Below are 19,435 nucleotides of genomic sequence, written 5' to 3' on the forward strand. Positions count from 1 at the left end.
ACAACAGCCATATCTATTTCTGAGTTTTAACTGTTATTTCCAAATTCTGAGATGCTGAGCTCCTTATGTATAACCTGGTAGTTCCCTGGAAATTTGGGTATCTGTGTGACACCTGAGACTGAGTTAGAGTTCTGCATCTCTGAAAGTCAGTATTAATCCACACAGCAATTGTTAAAGAATCTGAAAAAGATCAGACTTCAATTAGAGATATGAATGAAACTGATTTGGTTAGTAAGTAAATCAGAATACAACGTAAAAGATGATATTGACTATATTTTAAAACTTTAACTTCTGTGTGGGACTCAAGGAAGGGGTGTTTATTTGGAACAAAATTTACATTTTCTGTAGCACAATATCTAATTATCCTGTGTGATCAGTTTATCTAAACAACATAATGACATGGAACCTAGAATGGGGAATTAGACCTTGTTATTCTGTACAGATTAATTAACACCTGATATATCTCAGACTTTTGGGGAAGAAAAAAAAGTATTTGCAACGTCCCCTTGAGGGACTGGAGGAAAATGTGGAAATATTAAACTTCCCCACTTGGGGGATTCCTGATTCCCAATTTAATAAGCCAAGCCCTTGATCTTGGGATTTGACCTTATGAAACTTATTCCTGCAAAGCAGAAGCTAAGCCTACTTATAATCATGCCTAAGAGTCACTCCAGAGAACCTCTTTTGTTGTTCAGATGTGGCCTCTCTCTCTAAGCCACCTCTGCAGGTAAATTCCCTACCCTTCCCCCTTACAGGGAACTTGACTCCCAGCAATGAGTTTGACCCTGACATTGTTGGATTGAGAAGGTCTTCTTAACCTTCTGAAAAGGGACAAAAGAAATGAAGTTTTAGTGGCTAAGAGATTTCAAGTAGAGTGGAGACATTATTCTGGAGGTCATTCTTATGCATTACATAGATATTCCCTTTTAGTTTCTAGAGAATTAGAATCAGTAGAAGGAAAAACCTGAAACTGCTGAACTTTAATCCAGTAGCGATTAAAGCTTTTATTCCTGATGATGATTGTATAACTATATAGCTTTTATGGTGTGATATGTGATTATGAAAACCTTGTGACTGTTACTGCCTTTATTCAGTGTATGGGCAGATAAGTAATCAAATAAATAAATAGGTAAGCAAATAAATAAATACATAATAGGTAGTCATAAAGGGTATTGGATGTTTGGGTGTTCTTTTTTATTTTTATTGTTATTTTTCTTTGGAGTAATCAAAATGTTCTAAAATTGATTGTGGTGATGAATGCACAAATATATGATGATACTGTTAGTCATTAATTGTATGCTTCAGATGGCTCATATGGTGTGTGAATATATCTTAATAAAATTGGTAAAAAGAATATACTATTAATAATTAATACATTTTCTTCATTCATCCTTTGCAGATTTTTTTAGCATCTTATATATTCCAGTTGATGCTGAGTTCCACAGATAAAATATGAAATAAGATGCAGACAATTTCCAGAAGCAGCCCATAGTCTTTTGGGGAAGAAAACAAATAGAGTCAGTTAAAGTGGACTCTAAAAAATGCTGAGATAGAGGTGTGCCAAGGAGTGCATACATGATAAAAAATATGGAAAGGATACATGACTTTTCAGTGCATAGATTATTAGATACGAGGTGGAGTATTATCTAGGCTGAGGGAGGTACAAGATACATTCCACTAACATCTGGTCTCCTAATAGAACTCATGCTGATAATGTCTAGTCCTACTTTGCCCTGGAAAGAATCACTCTTCTATGTCCAAGGCTCCACACTCCATTACAGATGCTTACAAGTGCCCTGGACCATTGATATTTACTAGAGAATGTTGTCCCCTGTGAGATGATTATACTGGGAGGTTGATGCATTGCTGGGAAATGTGCAATGACCCTGATGTGGTCAGTGGGCCATCCTCATCAGACCACAATGAATAGGTGAGTCAATTAATCTCTTGAACAATGCACAGTGTTTTCTCAAACAGAGAGGACTATCCCAGAGAAATTATATGGTTTTGTGCTTCTCCTCAGCGGTGGAAGCCTGGGATATTTGTTCCCCCAAAGCTTAGCACTCTTCCTCTACAGAATCACATTTGCCTACATGGTCCTTTAACTGTGAAACTTCCACATCTGACACCTTGACCTTTAAACCAAACAATAAAGCATTTGTTATTTTTGGACTCTCATACAAAGGATGAGGATGAGGGCTACAAGTAAGAAGGATGAGAATTTGGGTGAATGAGAACTGGACTCAGTTGTTTCCAATATGGTTCTACCACATCAGCTATTGGTGGTGGTAACATTGTTACTAGAAGCCAGAATTTGGGAAAGTTAGATGGCATCATCTTCTTTAGCAATCCATTCTCTCTCTAGTGTCCTGGTTTTAAAACGGAATAGGGCACATTTCACAGGCTCACAAAAATCTAGTCTCCTTTCTATAGCAAATCTAGAGATGTGAAATGATTTGTTCAAAACCACATGGCAGAGCTAAGCTGGATCTCACTTTCAAGTTCATGCTCCTTCCCAGACCAATTTTATTCTCCTTTTTTTTTTTGTTTCAACATTTCATTGTTGTCATTGCTTTGTTTGTTGCACAATCCTTAAAGTCAGGCTGTTTTACCAGCCATGCTCTTTGCTAGCTAGTGACTTGAGCAAGCCATTTTATTTTTCAAGCCTCCGTTTCTTATTTGTAAGACAGAGATCCTTACAAGGGAGAATTAATAATAAAGCACACCTTTTGAAAGTATTGTAAAGTTTATATGGTTTTAGCCATGTAAGACTTTTAGCACAGTAGCTTGCGTATCATAATTGTTCAATACATTTTTTTAAGAATTTTAGATATAGCACTTTAAAAATTTCCTCATAAATATCTGTCTCTTGGTGTTTCCTTTCCTTTATAATTACAATCATTATATAGTAGTGTTACATGTGTTAAACACTATTCAGTTTATATATAATATACACATATACAAGACTATTTAAGTTTCTAATGTCTTCATTTTGTAACTAAATTTAACTACTTAAAATCCATCACTCCCTAATTATTTTACATTTTGTGATTATCTATGCTCTTGAGATTATTTATGTCTTAAAATTCAATGGTGTAAACTGTTTATAATAGTATACTATTGCATACCTCTTTCCAACCCTGCATGCAGTGACATTAACTTGGTTAAAATCTTAAAAGCTTAAAATCATTCATGGTGGAAGAACTTATATCATGGAACTTAGCAAATGCTACAAATAAATGCTTGATTTATTGTTTTGTTGATTTTCTAGGCTTGAAGTGGTAGAAAATAAGTAAACAAGGTAGATGAAACTTTAAAATGTGTCATGTCTGTGACTGTCACATTGTGAACAGCACAAGTAATTGAGTATCAATTCTCCAGGATTCAAGCACTATTAGAGGATTGAGCAAAGAAGTCACTCACATCATTAAACAACAAAGTTGCAACATACGTCTTTGTTATTTCATTTTTGATCTCCTCATTAAGGTGAATAAAAATATTAACCATCAGTCATGTAACCTTACATTTACATGTAAATTTACATTTATCCCTGATGTAACTTCTTTGCTGAATCAAATAGTTATCAGCATTTTTATTTGAAGGCCGATTTTGTTAAGCCATGGTAGAATTGCAACCATAGGTTAGCTATAGATACAAAAGTTTAGCAAAAATCTACTAACATTCTGTGAGAATATAATTACTATATGGAATTTACAATAAAAAATGTATATATTTTATATATAAATTGTGTGCTACACATCCTATAGATCAGTAAAGTTTAAAATAAACCCATGTACATATACATATGCACACATTTTCCCCAGAAAGCCAAGTAATAAATATTTACCAGCATGCAACTGCCCTCAATATATACTGACTTTTTCATCATCACCTCTCTGTTTCCTGCTCAGATCATAAATAAACTTGAGTCCAGACTCCAGCTGATACAGATGCCAAGCCCTACAGTACTTCTCAGGACCTGTTTTCCCAAGGTGACCTTCTGTGCGCTGTGAGTCACTGAGACCTGGCTTTTATGATCTGCCCTGTGCCAAAGGGAATTATGCTCCATTAACTTGAACAAAACTGTTCCTTGAGTTCTAGCTTGTAAATAAGGTATTAAGAGAGGTTGAAATTCACTGACATTCCTACAAGCTCAGTGCTTAGGAAGGTTGTGGGGGTCATACTTTTGCAGAACTTTGGCCTTTGCGGAATGTGTATTGTAACAGGCCTGTGCCTCCGTGCTTTATCATTTTCATTCATCATCTCTAAGGCAGAGACCATCCCTTGTGCTAAGTGTGTCCAGGTTTTCCTTGTCTGGACCGTGGATGTCCCCTGCTGGAAACCAGAACTCACTGCAGCTGAGGAAATTAGAGCAATTTAGGAACGAGTGAGTGTGCATGTATATATGTGGGAGAATGCTCTTGCTCACTGCTTGCGTGCATCTCAACAGGAAATTGCTCCAAAGATTCACTCTCTTGCTCTAGTTTTCCAGGCTGCCCTCATTTACTTATTTCATCTCCCAAACTAGTGATAATCACCGTGTTTCAAATGTTTAGCTTCGTGGCACTGATAAAGTACCTGATACACTGATAAAGCTCATGTCCACCTGAAGCTCTCAGTGAATATTTATTAGAAAAATAAAAGTATATATGTGCCTACTCCTTGTCATGCCCACTGAATGTGTTGTCTCATTTAATCCTCAGAACAATCAAATAGATTAGGAGCTGTTATTATGTTATTAGCTCATTTTCAGATGAAGGATTCGGTTTAGATGTTGCCTAAGGTCACGGGGCTTGAAACAGGCAGTGTTGGGATTCCAGCACAGGTCTGCCTGCTTGCTGAGCTCACTGCTCTACCACACCAGACCACGCCATCTCCAAGGGTTCTTTCTTCGCAGTTGTTCTTTCATAAGCACAATTTCCTGCTCCTGTTTGCTTTTGGTTTTCCCCACCCCCAACATTCCTGAAGGGTGATTCTTCTTTTTTGTCCTCCTTGCTAGGTACACTGGCCAAAACCCTTCCTCATTTCAAAAGCCCTGTTCTTCATGAGAAAAGTTAAGGAAATGGATTAGCTGACTCTTAATTTTCCTTCCAATTCTAAAATGCTGATGCTTTCCGAATTTAATTTCAGAATAGACATGTTGAAGTCCAAATTGCTGGGGATTTCCTCTCTGGCTAAAGAAACAAAACTCCCTTTCATACAACTTGCAAATTTGTGTCAGCAGGGTGGATTTCAGCACCAAGTCCACGCTGTCCTTTGGGGACATAATTTTCAGATTGGAAGCTACTGATAACTTCCATGAAACATTATCAATGGGTGGACAAAAAGTGTCTTTTCTCCTTTCTCTCTTGTAAGCCAAAGCATGGTTGCCTGAAGAGGCAACAGCCAATTCAGACAGCCAGTTGGGAGTTTTCACCATGTGACAAGCCTAAAGGCATTTCTGAAGCTGCCAGCACAGAGTCCTGTCGAATCTGCTAAGGAACCAGATGCAGCAGATAAAATATCTTCCACAGCTTGGCATCTGGAGCTTGTGTTTGCCAGCTGAAAGAAAAGGCTAGGTGGCACAGTGCTGGGAGTGGGGGTGGGGGAATGGTAGAGGGATAGCAGCAGGAAAAAAAAACTATGCACATTTCTAACTAAAGTAGAAAAAAGCAGTCCTACAGTGCATTTCATAATTTTGGAAGGACTGACACTGACTTAAATGTGGTGAATTATATTTAGGCTATTTTAATATGAAGGACCAAGTATATGTAGTTCAATTATATTTTGTCATCTTGGCCCTCACTGTCTCATTGAAAGTCTATTTTGCATTTCTACAATGCAGTGGTCTTTATGCAAATGACTCACATCAAGACATCTGTCAAGGCAATCTGTATCTCTCTCCCTTCCTTCCTTTCTTTATCTATCTATCTATCTAAACTATCTCAGATATTCTAGGTCTGCCCCGAATAGATAATACCAATTTATGCATCACTGTCCATTGCCAGGCAAGAGTGACTAAACGTGTTGTGCTATGTGTCCTGCTTTTGTTTATCAAAAATATCTTCTCTTTTCATATTCTTGAAATTGTATTCATTCAATTCTATTCAGAACAGTTCATCATATATTTACTGAATATCTACTATATACCAGCCATAGGTACGTGAGATACGAGGATGAGAAGACAAAATGTTTGCCCTGAAAGAACTTGCAGTCTAGATGATCAAAGGAGATAATGCTCTTAGGAACAGCGGAGAGGGTAGGAGTGCAGAGGTGGGGGAGGTGGAGCAGTAGCTGATATTAAGGGTGTGTCAGAGTCTCTGTGGGTTAAAGCTTGGTCTTTATAATACAAAGATACACAGGTATATATGTATATATGCATATGTATGGACTCCTTTACTTTCTTGAGTTTTCAAAAATAAAGAATATATATCAATAAAATAATTGTGCCAGCAATTTTCTTCAAGGGAAAATTGTACTTTTTATTTTAATGCATTTTGTGATTTATCAAAATGACGAAAATGCTAGAAGAAAGTTGTCTAGAGTCCCAAACTAATTTCAAATCAATGTTTTAGTTTCCCCATGACACAATATCATTGATCTAATAAAATATTCTATTTTTTCCTTAATGTAAAGTCATTCATATTTTTCTGCAGTCTCTGATGAAATCTCTTTCTTTTCTTTGCTCTTATCCTTCTCCACTTCACATTATCATCCCTCAGTCCCCCCCCGCAAAAAAAACTACCCAGAATATATGCCCTTCCATACTCAAACAAGGAATTATAAGCAGTTAATAATTTGTCTTTGCTCCAAAATAAAAGTCATAGCATGTACTTTTCCCTTAATCTTGTATTTCTCATTTAATTAAACCTTTATAAACCACTCCACTATTGATGATCATTCCATTTTTCCTCCAGTGTTTTTTTGCACTACAACTAATGCTGCATGTATCTGTATATATGTATCTGTTCTAGTTTGCTAGCTGCTGAAATGCAATGTACCAGAAATGGAATGGCTTTTAAAAAGGGAAATTTACTAAGTCACCAGTTTACAGTTCTAAGGCTATGAAATTGTCCAAATTAAAACAAATCTATAGAAATATCCAAACTAAGGCATCTATGGAAAGATATCTTGTTTCAAGAAGGTTGATGACATTCACCATTTCTCTCTCAGCTGGAAGGGTACATGGCAAACATGGCAGCATCTGCTGGCTTTCTCTCAGGGCCTCTTGTTTCATGAAGCTCCCTGGGAGGTGTTTTCCTTCTTCATTTCCAAAAGTTGCTAGCTGTTGGACTCTCTGCATTGTGATTCTGCAGCACTCTGAAGCTTTCTCTAAAATGTTTCTTTTATAGGATTCCAGTAAACTAATCAAGTCCCAGGTAGAATGGGTGGAGGCACATCGACACCTAATCAATTTAATACCCACACTTGATTGAATCACATCTCCATGGAGATAATCTTTAATTAAAGTTTCTAACATACAGTACTAAATAGGGATTGAAGAAACTTGCTCCCACAAGATTGATTAGGATTAAAACAGGGCTTTTCTAGGGTAGATAAAACCTTTCAAACCAGCACATTCCAACCTCTGGACCCTAAAAAAGACATGTTTTCACCATATACAAAATACATTCATTCCATGACAATATCAGAAAAAAGCATTTCAGTAACAATCAAATACAAGATTAATACAAGATTAAAACCAATACCAAGTCTCATCAAAGCTAGTTATAGGCACAGACAGTCCTAACACAAAATTTTCCTCTGGCTCTAGACCTGTAAAACTCAGAACAAGTTATTTGCTGCCAATATACAAAGGAGTAACAGTCATAGGATACATATACCAATTTCCATAGGGAGGAAGGAACACAAGGGTCATAGGACTTGTTCTAGTTTGCTAGCTGCTGGAATGCAATATACCAGAAACAGAATGGCTTTTAAAAGGGGGAATTTAGTAAGTTGCTACTTTATAGTTCTAAGGCTGAGAAAATGTCCCAGTTAAAGCAAGTCTATAGAAATGTCCAATCTAAGACATCCAGGAAAAGATATCTTGATTCAAGAAGGCCAATGAAATTCAGGGTTTCTCTTTCAAGTGGAAGGGCACATGGTGAACACAGTCAGAGTTTCTCTCTCATCTGGAAAGGCACATGTTGAACACGATTAGGGTTCCTCTCTCATCTGGAAGGGCACATGGTAAGCACGGCATCATCCGCCAACTTCTTCTCCTGGCTTCCTGTTTCATGAAGCTCCCTGGGAGGCATGTTCCTTCTTCATCTCCAAAGGTTGCTGGTTAGTGGACTCTGCTTCTCGTGGCTACATCATTCTCTGCTCTCTCAGAAATCTCTATTCTCCAAAATATTTCCTCTTATAGGACTTCAGAAACTAATCAAGCCCACTCAAATGGGTGGAGACATGTCATCACCTAATTCATTTTAACAACCACTCTCGATTACATCACATCTCCAGGGAGATGATCTAATTACAGTTTCAAACATACAATACTGAATAGGGATTAGAAGAAATGGCTGCCTTTACAAAATGGGATTAGGATTAAAACATGGCTTTTCTAGGGGACATAGATGCTTTTAAACCAGCACAGGACCCAAGCAGTCTCGAAAACCTGCAGGGCAAAGTCCATTAGATTTTAAAGTCTGAGAGTCATTTATTTTTGGGACTTTAGAAAGCAGCAGTCCCACTCTTACCAAAGGCCTACACAGTGGCCTGCCTTTCTCTGAATGCACCCTTTGGAGACATTGGGGAGACCACCTTTTTCTCGGCTCCACCCTCTCCAAGGATCAGGGCTGCACCCAGGCTTTCTGCTATCTCCACATCACCTCCATGTGGTGGCAGCCAGGCTTTCCCCAAACCCCAAGGAAAGTGCTTCATCCTCTCCAAGGCCTGAAGTGGCATGACTTTTCCACTGCAACGAGGTGGAAGGCTCATCCTCTGCCTTTGGGGCAAACTCACCCCCTCCACATGCTTGGGTGGATGTGCTCTCCTGGCCTGAGGTTTCTTGACTTCAGATCCCAGCCTCCATGGCTCTGCCTCTGAAATTATTTTTCCTTCAATGTCTCCTTTCTCTGTCCTTCTCAGTCCTGACTGGCAGTGGTTCTCCTTATATAATCCTGTGACACTCTCATTGGCTTTCTATGCAGTAACCTCGGATCATTCCCATCAGACATAAGGAATTTCCACAAATCCTTCCTGGATGACTCTATGTTCAATCCTGGCTTTCTCTGAAATGGCTGACTGGTTCCACATTTGGCCAAATCCTCCTGTGGGGCACTGTTCTCTGGGGTTTCCTTTCCTGGAAACTGAGAATTTTCCAGAACATCAATTTCTGGTTTCTTTGTACCCAAGAGTTTAGTTCTCACCTTCTTTCCTGCCACATTTCACTATAAGCTGCAAGGGGAAACCAGGCTACAATTTCTACATTTAATTTTGAAATCTCTTCTGCTAAATATCCAAGTTCATGGCTTTTAAAATCCACCTTCAAGCCAAAGCCACTAGTTAATTTTGCCAGGTTATCTGCCATTTTAAAACAAGAATTACCTTTTATCCATTTTGCAATAACACATGCCTCATTTCTGCCTAGAGCTTCGTCAGAGGTTTCTTTAGAGTCCGCATTTCTATAAACAGTCTCTTCAAAGCATTCTAGGCTTTCTCTGTCAAGCTGCTTACAACTCCACCAGAATCTTCACCTTATCTATTTAAAAAGCCATTCCAACATATTTGGTATTTGCAAACTGCAGCAGTACCCCACTCCTGGTACCAAAATCTGTTCTAGTTTGCTAGCTGCCAGAATGCAATATACAGAAATGGAATGGCTTTCAAAAAGGGAAATTTACTAAATTACAAGTTTATAGTTCTAAGGCTATGAAATTGTCCATATTAAAGCAAGTCTATCAATTGTCCAATATAAGGTATGCAGGGCAAGATACGTTGGTTCTAGGAGGCTGATGACCAATGTTACCTATAAAATATATGAAAAATCCTTCATAAAATGTTATTAAACCTTATTCAACAATATAAAATGGTACAATACTTTATAGCCACATGGAATTTATCCCAGGAATGTAAACTCACTTAACAGTGAAAATAAAAAAAGTCAACATATTAGTGGAGTAGTATGATGGTTAGGTTCATGCATCAACTTGGCAAAGTGATGGTGCCCACTTGTCTGGTTAAGCAAGCACTGGCCTGGCCATTACTGCAGGACATTTCATGGCTGGTTAATAAACCAGAAGAAGTGAATTCAATCAGTTGAATTTAACCCAATCAGCTAAAGACTTTTAAGGGAGGAGAGAGACCTTACATTTTTTCTTCAGCCAACCAGCCTCTCCTAGAACATTCATCAATGACCTTGGAGTTGCCAGCTAGAAGCCTGCCCTACAGAATTTGGACACATGCATCCCCACAATTGAGTGAGACACTTTTATACAACTCATATTTACAGATATCTCCTGTTGGTTCTGTTTCTCTAGTGAACTCAAACTAATATAAGTGACAAAAAACAACATATGATCTTCTCAATATATGTAGGGGAAAAAAACATGATAAAATTCAAAATCTATTTATGGTTAAAACTCTCAGCAGACTAACAGTAGAAGGGATCTTTGTCAAACTGACAAGGAATATCTATGAAAAACCTATTGCTAATATCACATTTTATTGTGAAAGCCTAAATTACTTTCCTCTAAATTCAGGAAGAAACTAAGGATGCCCACTCCGACCACTCCTAATCAACATCATGTGGAAGTCCTAGCCCACAGAGGAAGGCCAGAAAAAAGAGAGAGAGAAAAAGGCTACTAAGATTGAAAAATAAGAAGTGAAACAGTCTTTCTTTTTGCAGACTGCCTGATTTTATCTAAGTAGAAAATCCTAAGTTATATACTAAAATGATACTAAAACTAATGAGCGTGTTCAGCAAGTCTTCCTGATACAAAGTTAATTTGCAAAAGCTGTAGTACTTTTTGTACTAACTATGAATAATGGAAATTGAAACAAAATATAGCACAGTTATAATAGCTCAACCATATGAAATGCCTAAAAATACATGTAAATTATTTATATTTATGTATGTGTATGAAACCTTGTATGTTATAAACATTGAAACCTTAATGAAAGAAATTAAAAATATATAATGCTCATGTATATCTTGATGTTTTTTAGATGTTAATTTTCATCAAATTGAACTAGAGTCAACACAATCTCAATCAAATTGACAGGCTTTTTTGTAGAAATTGACAAGCTGATTAAAAAACTTGTAAGCACATTCAAAGGATCCATAATATCCAAGGCAATTTAGAAAGATAAAAAAGAACAAAGTTGGAGAAAACAATAATTAAGAGAAGTAAGAGAAATGTAGACAGAACAGAATAGAATAGAATAGAGAGTCCAGAAATTGATAGTTGATTGACCAAATGTGCCAAGATAATTTGATAGAGAATTGTCAATCTTTCCTAGGAAAGGTGCTAGAAAAATTGGATATCCACGTAGATAAAATGAACCTTGACCCTTAATTCACACTGTATGCAAAATTAACTCTAATTGGATTCTAAACCAAAAGGAAAGGTATAAAAACTAAAATTACATCTGTTTTAGTTTCCTGTCTGCTAAAACAAATACCATGAAATGGGCTGGCATAGATATATTTCAAAAGCATTTGGTAAGTGAAACAAGCCAGATTACAAAATACTACGTACTTTTTTATTCTATTCATATAAAATTCTAGAAAATGCAAAACTACAAGGACAGTCATTTTTATGAGAAGTGATTGTCAGGGACCAGTGGTGGGTGAAAAAAATTGGCTGCAAAGAGACAAAATATAATTGGCAGGGGGGATTGGAAATGTTCAATATCATGGTTGTGATGGTTATATGATAGTAAACTCTCTTCAGAACTCATCAAAGTGTACACTTAAAAGGAGTGAATGCATTGTATATATAGTACAACTCAATAAAACTGATAAAATAAATCTACAATGGGTAACATTATTGCTCCAATTTAGGCATATTGCTAATGTTTTATGTGGATTGTTGGATGGTGTAACTCATTTACTCTTCAACAATCCCTTGAGATTGGAATATCTAATGACACATCGTACAGGTGTGTAAAGTTTTAGAGGTTTAGATATAACCTGGGATGGAATCCCAGGCAGTGGGATTAAGAGCCTATGCTCTTAATGACTAAGTTATTATATAAGTTTGGCTTTAACCTCTGCATATTTACAAGACATCAGCAGATGGCTTTAGGTAGTGGGCAGACATCCTGAACACTCACAGGGAACTAAGGAAGTTTTGGAATGCAGCTCAGCAGCTGAAAAGACACTTGTAGACATTAAGTGCTTTGGTCATGGTATGCATTTAATTATAGTTTCTGAACGTTCTGGGAATGAATGTGTGAAAGCCTCCTGTTTATGTTTCTGCCAGCTGACTGCAATATTCCAAACACCACACTGATTAACTGAAAGAAGGCACCATAAACCACACCAGAGACACTGTTTATCTGATTAGGAATTTGGAATGACAAATAACTTTTGACCTGAGGGTCAATTCCAATAGCATTGACTTCTGGATTGAAGTGTTCAGAAAAGGATATCGAGCCTTCATTTGTACTCAGTAAATGATAGGATTGTAATCAAAGAGCTACACCTACTATGGTGGTATGTCAGCGTGTTCACCTTAAATTTGTCCTCCCTGCCTGAAACATATTGAATCCAGAAGACGGAAGCAGACTCCTGTGTGGCATGAAGTAATGGTACACACAGTCAACTTCTACCCATGCTGACCACTCAGCTTAGCTGCTATGTGTGGAGTGACCGTCTAAATTTTTCTTGTACCTTCTACAATTGTCAAGCCCAAATGCTACTATAGACTTCCTAGACTTAATGTTTGATTAGTTATTTTACAATATGAATTAATAGACTTTACAACATAAATGAAAATATCATCTTGTTAAATTCCCACAAAATAACAGACATTAAGATCCGTTTTATAAAATAGAATACTAAAGTTCACAGGTATATTTTCACTTGCCCATTAAGCAGCTGCTCAATGACAAACCAAAACCTAAAATTCAATTGTTCTCTTCCTCAATCCAGTGTTTTTCAACACTACTGACAAGCATCTTCAGTTTATAAGTAAGAATCAATCACATAAAAGTAATGTGATTTCCTCAAAGGTAGAAAGAACCAAGTTGCTTTCCAAGGTGGTTAGATTTAAGATCATTTCTCCTACATGGCAAGGGGTCTTTCTTGAGGATTTCCTGTACCGCATAATATTTTACACTGTTTTGTAACTATGAATTTTCTTCTTTCTTCTCTACTTGATCAAAAGCCACCTAAATTTTTTTTTTAATCTCTACATTCATAAAGACTAACACAGTGCCTGGCATGTTGGAGGCACCCTAATTTGTTAAATGAATGATTGAATAAATGGATATTAACACCAGCCTTTTGTGAGTATATGGCATTTGTCAAGACAATATCTGGGACATTAAAGAAAATGTAATGATATATCTTCATTGACTAAAGTACAAGTTATCATTCATGAATATCAGCCATGGACCTGGCACTTTCTAACATTTTATTTTTTTGCAAGGGCAGGCACCAGGAATCGAGCCCGGGTCTCTGGCATGGAAGGTGAGAGCTCTACCTGCTGAGCCACCATGGCCCACCCCTTACGTTTTATTTTTACTTGATCACCCCAATAAGTCTGTGAATTACATATTGTTTTTACCTTTTGTATAGATGAAGTAATTTCAACTGAGAGCAACCTCTATGTCCTAAACCACACGGTGGGATCCAAATCTTTAACTTCAAAGCCCAGTTTTCTTTTCAGCATACTCTTAGTAAAATTGAAGAAATACATATACATTTTAAGAATCACCTGGAGTATTCCTAAGATGATGATCAGAATTCTGTGTAATTTCTCATGGATTAATCTTTCAAATTATGATATCTAAGAATATGTTTGTTAAGTATTTAGCTTCTATTTTTTTAAAATTAAAGCCTTCTATATATCTTAGAATATAAAGCAAAACTTATTAAGCAACACCTTTTTATATGAAATTTTGCTCTTCTGAGCACTGAGCAATTCCAACTAAGCTGTGTTTCAAACTTACAACAATTTTCCACTTGTAGCTTAGCCTCCCTCCCCATTTTATCCTTTGGATAACCTCATAATGACTTTTATTATATTTATGCAAGATCTTTCCAATTAGTGCATTGGAATTCTTAAATGAAGAAATAAAAAAGAATGAAAAGAGGAAAGAAGAAAAACAATGGTCTGGGGTAGCATTTAACTAGCAGCAGTTTTTCACACTGTCAGGTCATAGAAACATAGAAAGGTCAGAAGGGTCCTAGTGTTCTCGTAATCCAGTCCCATAATATTTACAGATGTGTGAACTTTGGTGTATACAAAAGAACACAGAGCTTTTAGTCAGTCAATCTGGAGCGAAATCCTGACTTTGCTACTTTCAGCTTTATAAGCTTTGGTATGTTACTGAGCTTTGTTTTCCCTAATTATAAAATGGAAATGTTAATATCTAATGCATAGAATTATTTTGAGGAGCAAATATGGTAACATGTACAGCACTTGGCACATGCCTGGCACACAGAAAGGAGTGGTAAAGGTTAGCCCTTCTGTTGTCGCTGTTATAATGTCATGGTGCTTCATTGTAAATTCTATATAATGTGTGGGTATGATTACACCTTGATGATGATGTTACCTTTTAGCTACTCTCAGTCAACTGTGTGGATTTTAGTAGAGGTATTAAAAAGTAGAGTTATCTACAATTTCATTTTGGTACTTAAAATTGGATTATACTATCATACCTGGCAACTCCAGAACAACCTTTCCTATCCAAGTATATATTTCCCTGGTGGAATCTTTCCAATTTCTTTTTTTCTTTAAGACACCCTAATTATTTTATTAAATCTATTGATTGATTGTAGTCTCTTTGCCTCAGTTTCTATAATAGTTCTGAACTTTCTCCCAATCTTCGCATACTCCATTCCAAGGAAAGTAGAGTGGAATCTATGATAGGTAAATTTGGGGAGAGTAGACAAAGCATGCTCAATTCAGTTTCTCCCTTTTTCCTCTTGAGACTAATAGCTCGCAGGAGTACACATTGTTCCTGTTCCTGTATGTTTAATGGGGTGTGCCCCATTTGAGGAAACCTGCAGATGCTCTAGGACAGTAAACTTGTGTAATCTGGTTCAATACTAGGAGTTTACTGTCACCCCCAAAACTAGGCTCTATATCTTAAAAATTTGGAGGGTCAACAATGCTGACTCATTGTATAAGAACTTGGGCTACAAGCACAGATAATATTTTGAAGACCCCTCCAAAGACCTCTAGATTAAGTCAAGGATCATGAAATCTTTGAATCAGGCTATTCTCAGTTTTTCTTCTTATAGCATTTTATTAAAAGCTTTTGTGTGCACTACATTCAGACATGGAGGGATGAATGGTTTTATACTACTTAACATGTTTGTCAGCTGGAACTGCAAACCATTCTGAGACATTTTGGGTTTCAGATCAGAAATGTTGACCTTCACCTATAGCCAAGCCAAGACTAGTCTGAAGTTGTGCAGCTTGCTTACTCTTATATTATCACTGAGGCTTTTCAATGCAGCACCTGCTAATTGTGTTTATGAATACTGCAGATCCAGATTACGGTTTTATTCTTTTAAATACAGTATATTTTATTAGTGGAAAAATAAAAAAAAATGAGAGCCTCTCTCAAGTTAGATATGCAAGTTTTACTTATTCAGAGAAAGATGAAAAAATGAATTTAAGAATAATCCAAAAACATTTTAAAAATCATTAAAGACATATGTTATGATGCCTTAGTCTTAGAAAACAGACTGGTTCAGAAACAGTGTAAAAGTCTAAACTGGCAAATAACATAATTGAAGGATGCATTATAGGTGAAGAGAAAATAGGAATTTGGGAAACAATCTTAGTTCTGCAAATGGCAGGGGTTAAAACTAAAGTACTAAGAAATTAAGGTGCTGAGTAATCTACTGACAAAGGGAGTTGAGGTTTCAGAGAACAAACTAGACCTATATGAATGGAGGGATAATGTATCAAATAAATGCAGATCTACCTGGTTTAAAAGATAAAATTAGAAAAGTGCAGGATTTGGGCTGAGCATATGTCATATATATATCATATATGTCAGTAGAACATATATGATAAGATTAATAAAAGAAACATATAAAATTAAAATCCAGTAAAGAAGGAAAGAGCAAACTTACCAACCATTAGTATTAATATAATTCACTTATCTAATAGGTACTATCATTTGGTTCTAATTAATTTAGCAAATATTTCCCTAGAAACTACCATATACCAGGTACTAATGCTAGGCACAGAGGATCGACTGATTTAAAAAGATGTGGTTGCAACCTTTAGGAGGTTACAGTAAAATGACAAAGAAATGCATTGGATGAATAACTTAAATATGATGGGTGTGTGACAACAAAGATTTTCATAAGGGGCTTCGAGAGCAAAAAAGAGAGGCAGACAGCACAACCTGGAAATGACAGAGCTTCACGGTTGGCTTTGACTTTTTGACAGCCACGAGAACAAGGGGACCATGATGAATTTCATAACTTTCAAAATCATAAAGGGAAAATATAATAATTCTTGAGAAGAGACAATTTGTCTTTTTTTCCTGGCATTAACTGGAAAGAAATGCTTTAAATAGGATTTTATAGGAAACATTGAATAATATAATGGGTGGTATCCTCAATACCAGTTTTTTATCCCTTGTACAAGTAGACATCATATGCTTGCCTCTTTTCCTGGGTTTTGGTGACAGTACAGAGTTTATTATACTAGAATATTCACTAACAAACTTACTGTGTGTCAGAATCACTTGGGGATCTGTTTTAAATACAGATTCTTGGGCATTTTTGAAAAGGTTTCTTTCCAAAATCTTAAGTTCTAATAGCTCACATTCTGGACCATAACTCTCTTCCCTCTAACCCTCTTACCCTCATATTTTCACCACAGTTGCCTTTAAACCTATGGAGACCTCCAGTCCATTAATCTTTCCGTTTTCCCTAAGTCTGTTAATTCTCTCCTTGGCTCTCTTTCTTTTAATGGGTGATTATTTAAGTTACATTTTACTATCATCCCTGATCCCTTAACCTACTGCAGCACTAAACATCTTCAGCCACCACTGGAGAAAACCTTGACCCCTATTATTTTTTTAAGAAATTCATGGGCATTCTTCTGTAAGACAGAAGACAAAAATTTAGGGTCATCAGAAGCTATCTCCAAATTACGAAAAATAATAATATAACAGTGATTAAGAGCAAAGCAATTGAGTATGAAGCCTGCTTGTATTTGTGTGAGATATTGGACTGAAAGATATGTACTTAAAATTTGCAAGGTATAGTAAATTGAGAGATGACAGTAGGATACACACTTAGTAAGGTCCTTGTTTCTGAGGAACTCATAGATGAGTTGAGGTAATAAAACAGATAATAATACATAGACTTATTGAGGGCTTATTACGTGCCAGTCACTTTACTTAAATAATCACCAAGCTTCACATTATCTCTGTGTATCAGGTAGCTGTTTAACTGTTTAAACCTAACAGTTTAAAATAGTGTTACACAAAATGTGGCACCTGAATTAGCAGCATCAGCAGCATCTGACAACTTGTTAGAAATGCAAAGTTGGGGACTCAACCCCAAAGCAATGAATCAGAAACTCTTCAGATTAGGCCAACAATCTGTTTTAACAGACGCTCAAAGTGATTCTGATGCAAGCTAAAGTTTGAGAACAACTATATAACAACTATTTTTTTAAACTTATGATTCAATTCTGTGCAATAGTAACTTATGCTGGTTGCAGCTGTGTGCACCTGTTTGTAAGTCAGTTGGGAAGTGGCTGATCTACTATATTCTCAGCTGGGACAGCTCATCTCTGCTCCAAGCAGTCTTGCATTCTCCAGGAAGTTACACGCAGCATGTTCACATGACCATTGAGCGGGGTTCCAGGAGAGCAACTGAAAGCAGGCAAGGTCTCTTAAGACTTAAGTTCAGAACTGACACACAGTCACCCACTTTGTTATCTATTGGCTAAAGCAATTCTCAAGACTAGTCCAGGTTCACGGAGTGGGGAAATAGAGTCCACCCATTGATAAATGAGCTACAAATCACTTTGCAAAGGTAAAAAATGGGGAATAATCGATAATATGGGCCATTTTTTATAAGCAGTCTAAAACATTGCATGACATATTATTTCACTATTTTATGGATTAAGAAGCTCAGCAAATTAAAATTTTTTTACAAGGTCATCCATAGTAAGTAGCAAATGCTGGATTTAAATGTAAGCCTTTCTAATTCCCATTAATCTTATCATATTCAAATAACTACAGTATAATGTAGGATACTGTGGTGGCTAGTAGCTAGTACCCAAGAAAAACATGTTCTGAAATTTAATCTATTCTTGTGAGTATGATCCTGTTGTAAAAAGGATCTTTTGATGACAGTAACTTCAGTTAAGATGTAGCTCAAATGAATCGTAATGGGTCTTAAACTTATTACTGAAGGCCTTATAGGGAAAGCCATAGAAAAAGAAACCCAGAGGGAGTAGTCCGAGGCGGAAAGTTAACAGAACTGGAAGAGAAGGGAGAAGCCAGGAAAGGCCACCATGTGCAATGCCATGTGACAGAAAAGCCAAGTATCAAGGATTGCCAGCAATCAGCCAAGAACAATTTTCTGGAAGGAAAAATCACCTTGATGACATCTTGATTTTGAACTTCTCCTAGCCTTAAAACCGTGAACCAATAAATTCCCATTGTTTAGGACAACCCATTTCATGGTGTTTGCTTTAGGATCCAGGAAACTAAAACAGATGTGATAAGTAGAACAACAGACACCCAGATAAGAGTTTACAGAAGTTTAAAGGAAGGAGAGATGATTTCTGATAGGAGAGATGAGAAGATTCTCAATGAGAGTAGTGAAAATTGAGCTGGTTCATGAAGAATGACTGATCTAGGATGAGGAATAAGTTTGAGCAAACGAACCCTCCTTTTGAAAAATACCAAATTGCCATCAGTAATCACCTGGAATGTCTTTTGGCTGGCATTTAGGGTATTTAAAGAGGAAATGAGATTCTTTTTGAAAGATAGGCCCTGCTATAGAGAATTTTGAAAGCCAAAATTAGAGAGTGCAAAAGATTTTGAGCAAAACATATAAAAATAATGTGCTATCACATAAGTTCCAATTATTCTTATCTTCATGTGAATTCGCTTTTTTTATTTATCCATAAAAAATATTTTACTCTGGAGTCAGTTTCCTTCCACATGTTTTTCAACTCTCTTCCATTCTCTTTGAGCAGTTATGTTCAGTAAATACAAATAAAAGAAACATTTGGTCTCATTCAAGTCTGACAATTAGTCTAAAGGGTTGGACTGGTTTAAGCTCTGGCTA

Source organism: Tamandua tetradactyla, chromosome 2 (assembly GCF_023851605.1).
Source record: "Tamandua tetradactyla isolate mTamTet1 chromosome 2, mTamTet1.pri, whole genome shotgun sequence".
NCBI classification, from domain to species: Eukaryota; Metazoa; Chordata; class Mammalia; order Pilosa; family Myrmecophagidae; genus Tamandua; species Tamandua tetradactyla.